The sequence below is a fragment of the Oncorhynchus tshawytscha genome, linkage group LG10 (assembly GCF_018296145.1).
Source record: "Oncorhynchus tshawytscha isolate Ot180627B linkage group LG10, Otsh_v2.0, whole genome shotgun sequence".
NCBI classification, from domain to species: Eukaryota; Metazoa; Chordata; class Actinopteri; order Salmoniformes; family Salmonidae; genus Oncorhynchus; species Oncorhynchus tshawytscha.
The window spans coordinates 20,705,914-20,713,079 of record NC_056438.1 but is presented as its reverse complement, the minus strand read 5'-3'; positions in this window follow the sequence as shown (position 1 = coordinate 20,713,079).

The window sequence follows — 7,166 nt, the reverse complement described above, 5'->3', positions numbered from 1 at the left end:
GATGAGGTAGGTAAATTGGGTAGGCTATTTACCGATGGACTATGTACAGCTGCAGCGATCGGTTAGCTGCTCAGATAGCCGATGTTTGAAGTTGGTAAGGGAGATAAAAGTCTCCAACTTCAGTGATTTTTGCAATTCGTTCCAGTCACAGGCAGCAGAGAACTGGAAGGAAAGGCGGCCAAATTAGGTGTTGGCTTTAGGAATGATCAGTGAGATACACCTGCTGGAGCGCGTGCTATGGGTGGGTGTTGCCATCGTGACCAGTGAACTGAGATAAGGCGGAGCTTTACCTAGCATGGACTTGTAGATGACCTGGATCCAGTGGGTCTGGCGACGAATATGTAGCGAGGGCCAGCCGACTAGAGCATACAGGTCGCAGTGGTGGGTGGTATAAGGTGCTTTAGTAACAAAACGGATGGCACTGTGATAAAATGCATCCAGTTTGCTGAGTAGAGTATTGGAAGCTATTTTGTAGATGACATCGCCAAAGTCGAGGATTGGTAGGATAGTCAGTTTTACTAGGGTAAGGTGCTCTTGTTCTCTATGGACTTTACAGCGTCCCAGAACTTTTTGGAGTTAGAGATACAGGATGCAAATTTCTGCTTGAAGAAGCTGGCCTTTGCTTTCCTGACTGACCTCGTGTATTGGTTCCTGACTTCCCTGAACAGTTGCATATCGCGGGGACTATTCGATGCTATTGTAGTCCGCCACAGGATCTTTTTGTGCTGGTCAAGGGCAGTCAGGTCTGGAGTGAACCAAGGGCTATATCTGTTCTTAGTTCAGCATTTTTTGAACGGAGCATGCTTATCTACGATGGCGAGGAAGTTACTTTTAAAGAATGACCAGGCATCCTCAACTGACGGGATGAGGTCAATATCCTTCCAGGATACCCGGGCCAGGTCGATTAGAAAGGCCTGCTCGCAGAAGTGTTTTAGGGAGCGTTTGACAGTGATGAGGGGTGGTTGTTTGACTGCGGACCCGTAGCGAATACAGGCAATGAGGCTGTGATCGCTGAGATCCTGGTTGAAGACAGCGGATGTGTATTTGGAGAGCCAGTTGGTCAGGATAACGTCTATGAGGGTGCCCTTGTTTACGGATTTAGGGTTGTACCTGGTGAGTTCCTTGATGATTTGTGTGAGATTGAGGTCATCTATCTTAGATTGTAGGACTGCCGGGATGTTAAGCATATCCCAGTTTAGGTCACCTAACAGAACAAACTCTGAAGCTAGATGGGGGGCGATCAATTCACAAATGGTGTCCAGGGCACAGCTGGGAGCTGAGGGCGGTCGGTAGCAGGCGGCAACAGTGAGAGACTTATTTCTGGAGAGAGTAATTTTTTAAATTAGTAGTTCGAACTGTTTGGGTATGGACCTGGAAAGTATGACATTACTTTGCAGGCTATCTCTGCAGTAGACTGCAACTCCTCCCCCTTTGGCAGTTCTATCTTGACGGAAAATGTTATAGTTGGGTATGGAAATCTCAGAATTTTTGGTGGCCTTCCTAAGCCAGGATTCAGACACGGCAAGGACATCAGGGTTGGCAGAGTGTGCTAAAGCAGTGAGTAAAATAAACTTAGGGAGGAGGCTTCTGATGTTGACATGCATGAAACCAAGGCTTTTTCGATCACAGAAGTCAACAAATGAGGGTGCCTGGGGACATGCAGGGCCTGGGTTTACCTCCACATAACCCACGGAACAGAGAAGGAGTCGTATGAGGGTGCGGCTAAAGGCTATCAAAACTGGTCGCCTAGAGCGTTGTGGACAAAGAATTAAAGGAACAGATTTCTGGGCGTGGTAGAATATATTCAGGGCATAATGTGCAGACAGGGGTATGGTGGGGTGCGGGTACAACGGAGGTAAGCCCAGGCACTGGGTGATGATAAGAGAGGTTGAATCTCTGGACATGCTGGTTGTAATGGGTGAGGTCACCGCATGTGTGGGAGGTGGGACAAAGGAGGTATCAGAGGTATGAAGAGTGGAACTAGGGGCTCCATTGTAAACTAAAACAATGATAACTAACCTGAACAACAGTATACAAGGCATATTTACATTTGAGAGAGACATACAGCTAGGCATACAGTAATTGCAGGTGTTGATTGGGAGAGCTAGTTAAAACAACAGGTGAGACAACAACAGCTAATCAGCTAACACAACAACAGCAGGTAAAATGTCCGACAGATGGCCGACAGATAAAACATAAATAAACAGAATGGAGGACCGTGATTAATGGACAGTCCTGCAGGCATCAGCTATGTAGCCAAGTGATCACAGTGTCCAGGGGGCAGCAGTAGATGGGACATGGAAGCCGCCACTACGCTAGCGACACAGCGTTTAAAGTTAGTAGCCCGGGGGTGGTAGGGGGGTCTGCTCAGGGTTGGCAGGGAGATGTGCCTGCTAGCAGGGAGATGGGCCTGGCTCACGGCTAACTGGTGCTAGCTTCGTGGCAGTGGCGTTAGCCAAGGTCCAGAGTTTACAGCAAGGATCCGGTGGAGTATTGGGCTCTAGCCGTGTATGAATGGGGTTCGGGTGAACAGCTGAGTAGGCCGGGAGGTGGGCCTCAGGGATAGCTTCGGTACTGGGTGCAAGCTAGCTATGAAGATCAGAAGTAGTGGTCCAGGGATTGCGGCAGGAATCCGGCGTTGTTGTGGAGAGACAGTTCGATACTGGTAGACTGGCGAGTATTATCCAGGCTAAAAACAGGGCTGGCTGTGCAGAAGGTAAAAGCCGCTAGCAGTGGCCAACAATGACTCAATAGCTTGTAGCTAATTAGCTGGTTAGCTTCTGGAGGTTCTTGAATGTGTTCTATTATTAAAAATAATAGCGATTCCGTATCACAATGGGTGAGGCAGGTTACCGGAAGGTATAATCGAATTAAAAATCGAAAAGAGATTGAAAATAAATATGGGTCCAGTGAGTGGATGGGCTAGCTGGGGACTCGGTGATTCAGACAGTTAGCAGGCCTGTGCTAACAAGATAACAGTTAGTAGGCCGGGGCTAAACAAGCTAGCAGTTAGTAGACCGGGGCAGGCTAGCAGTTAGCAGGCTAGCAAGGTTAGCAAGCAAGCAGATAGCAAGGGCTAGAAAGTTTGCCTTTGGGGGACGTCGCGATGGGGTTAAATCTGTTTTTTCCTCTTCATGCGGTGACATTGATAGACCGGTCGTGGAATTAGTAGGGTGCCAAGTAGCTCTAGGTAGCTAAGCAGGCCTAGCTGGTTAGCATAATGTGCCTTCAGCGGGCGTCGCGCCTGAGTCCTCAGGCAGATTATGTCTCCTATTCCAGTCGTAGGGGATCTGCAGGGTTCCATGCCCCGTACCGGCTGTAGAAGTGGATCGAATAATTGTAGCCCAGGAGTATGCTTCGGTGGTAGCACAGGAGCTCTGGCCGGGCTAGCTTCAAGCTAAGTGGATGGAAACGCTAGCCAGGAGTAGTCATCCGGGGTTGCAGTTAGCTAGTTGTGAAGATCCAGATGAAAATGTTTGGTTTGCGGTGGGAATCCGAAGGATAAAAATAATCGGTCCGTTATGCTCTGGTTAGAGTCGCGTTGTTCGAACTGGTGAGAGCTTTCCGAGCTAAAGGTTAGCTGATGACCGCTAGCAATGGTTTGCTGACTGATAGCTGGTAGTTAGCTGGCTAGCTTCAGTTGAGGGATTCCAGATCCGAAGTAAATATAGATACTTTAGAGAAAAAAAAGCAGATCCACGCTACATTGGGTGAGGCGGGTTGCAGAGGAGAGTATTTAGATGTTGAGGTTTAGCAAATTATAATTAAAAGATATGAGAATAAAAATATTTAAAAACGATATATACAAATGTTTAACACATTTTCAACATGGTGATGTTACCATGGAAGGCCAAACCTCCATCCCACCAAAACAGCTCTTAAACTAAAAGGGCATTATCATAAACTAAATGGGCCTACCGTGTGACTTTTGAGGCACTGGAAGAGGTGATGATTACAAGTGTACAGAAAGTGTTGTTAAATATCTATAGAATTGACCTGAATTCACCTGCTGCTGTGTGGAGAATTTTGGCACGGTGGCTTACCTTGTCAGATCAGGAGCTGTTTTGCTGCTAGCTAGGTTGAACAGTGTCAGTGACTGAGTTTTAAGAGTACACTCTCTGTAACCGGGGGTTATATATTTATTCCTTTATTGTAATTGGATTGTGTGGTAGTTGTGTAACTGCAAATATTTTATTCAAAATATAGTCACGTTAAATTGCATTCTGTGTGTGTTTGTATTGTCAATGAGTCATTCATTTTGTTGCATCGGAAAACATTCTGAAACCAGTAATATAAGCCTTTATTTATTTCTTAGTAATATCCCTAGCCTCTTGTTTTTCCTCTAGTGAGTCAAAATCATAAAAGTTCATACACTGTGATGTCCTTTTCACCATCATTCCCTTGCTGGTCTATCCAAGTCTGTGGTCAGAGGGTTACATATAAGTATCAATAGCATCTTACCTGGGGTTGACTTGGCTTCAGTTGAGAATAGACTGAATCTACCTCTGGTGGGGTTGTTTTTTCTGTAGGGAGTGAGGATAAAATAGATAAATATTCAATATGTGGTCAGAGGTGTGAGGTTCTGATAGGGGGAATATGGAGGGAGGGAGAATATGGAGGGAGGGATGTCCAGTCTTACGTCTCTTCTTCTTGGCTTTGGTCTTCTTTTGGAGGTCAACCTCAGCATAGGCCACTTCAACAGGTCCAGCTGCTGCTGACAATGGACATTTCCAGTCAACAAATGAAGGAATGAGTTATTGCATGTTCTGCCTCTTCATCAACACTCTCAAATTGTGAATTTAGTGACTAACTGCCAACTTGTAGAATTGGTCTTACTTGTGGCTTTTCCTGTCTTCACCTCAGAGTAGACTGGACTTCCTTTTGGATCAGCTGGCTTTTCTGAGGAGGAGGAAGATGGGCCGAGATTTTGTAGATTTTGTTTTATTTTTAAATATGTAAATGTTTCAACTAAACTTTGATACACTGCACATTATTAATTGATGTCATAGATAGTCACCCTTCTTTTTCTTGTCCAACTTTTTGAGTTGAATCTGGGCGTACGTCACATGACTTGGTCCAGCAGCAGCATCTGAAACACACAGGTGATACACTAATATCTCTACTTAGGACTCTATTCAGTCTGTATTGATGAAGGGTTACAGATTGACAGACAGAAATGTAAAGGTAATTTCTGATTGAGTCTAAATATACAGTGTTTATCTTGAATGTAGTCTCCACTAACGTGGGAACATTGCCTTTAAATTTAAATCACACTGTAACGCTGAACTTCCATGATACGGACTGAATACAGCCCTTAGTCTTAGTGTGTTAGTCATATTAAACACATGAAGAACAGCAGCAGTAACTCTATACTGTATTCATATTAAACACATCATATTAAACACATGAAGAACAGCAGCAGTAACTCTATACTGTATTCATATTAAACACATGAAGAACAGCAGCAGTAACTCTATACTGTATTCATATTAAACACATGAAGAACAGCAGTAACAGTAACTCTATACTGTATTCATATTAAACACATGAAGAACAGCAGCAGTAACTCTATACTGTATTCATATTAAACACATGAAGAACAGCAGCAGTAACTCTATACTGTATTCATATTAAACACATGAAGAACAGCAGCAGTAACTCTATACTGTATTCATATTAAACACATGAAGAACAGCAGCAGTAACTCTATACTGTATTCATATTAAACACATGAAGAACAGCAGCAGTAACTCTATACTGTATTCATATTAAACACATGAAGAACAGCAGCAGTAACTCTATACTGTATTCATATTAAACACATGAAGAACAGCAGCAGTAACTCTATACTGTATTCATATTAAACACATGAAGAACAGCAGCAGTAACTCTATACTGTATTCATATTAAACACATGAAGAACAGCAGCAGTAACTCTATACTGTATTCATATTAAACACATGAAGAACAGCAGCAGGAACTCTATACTGTATTCATATTAAACACATGAAGAACAGCAGCAGTAACTCTATACTGTATTCATATTAAACACATGAAGAACAGCAGCAGTAACTCTATACTGTATTCATTTAAACACATGAAGAACAGCAGCAGTAACTCTATACTGTATTCATATTAAACACATGAAGAACAGCAGCAGTAACTCTATACTGTATTCATATTAAACACATGAAGAACAGCAGCAGTAACTCTATACTGTATTCATATTAAACACATGAAGAACAGCAGCAGTAACTCTATACTGTATTCATATTAAACACATGAAGAACAGCAGCAGTAACTCTATACTGTATTCATATTAAACACATGAAGAACAGCAGCAGTAACTCTATCCTGTATTCATATTAAACACATGAAGAACAGCAGCAGCAGTAACTCTATACTGTATTCATATTAAACACATGAAGAACAGCAGCAGTAACTCTATACTGTATTCATATTAAACACATGAAGAACAGCAGCAGTAACTCTATACTGTATTCATATTAAACACATGAAGAACAGCAGCAGTAACTCTATACTGTATTCATATTAAACACATGAAGAACAGCAGCAGTAACTCTATACTGTATTCATATTAAACACATGAAGAACAGCAGCAGTAACTCTATACTGTATTCATTTAAACACATGAAGAACAGCAGCAGTAACTCTATACTGTATTCATATTAAACACATGAAGAACAGCAGCAGTAACTCTATACTGTATTCATATTAAACACATGAAGAACAGCAGCAGTAACTCTATACTGTATTCATATTAAACACATGAAGAACAGCAGCAGTAACTCTATCCTGTATTCATATTAAACACATGAAGAACAGCAGCAGTAACTCTATACTGTATTCATATTAAACACATGAAGAACAGCAGCAGTAACTCTATACTGTATTCATATTAAACACATGAAGAACAGCAGCAGTAACTCTATACTGTATTCATATTAAACACATGAAGAACAGCAGCAGTAACTCTATACTGTATTCATATTAAACACATGAAGAACAGCAGCAGTAACTCTATACTGTATTCATATTAAACACATGAAGAACAGCAGCAGTAACTCTATACTGTATTCATATTAAACACATGAAGAACAGCAGCAGTAACTCTATACTGTATTCATATTAAACACATGAAGAAC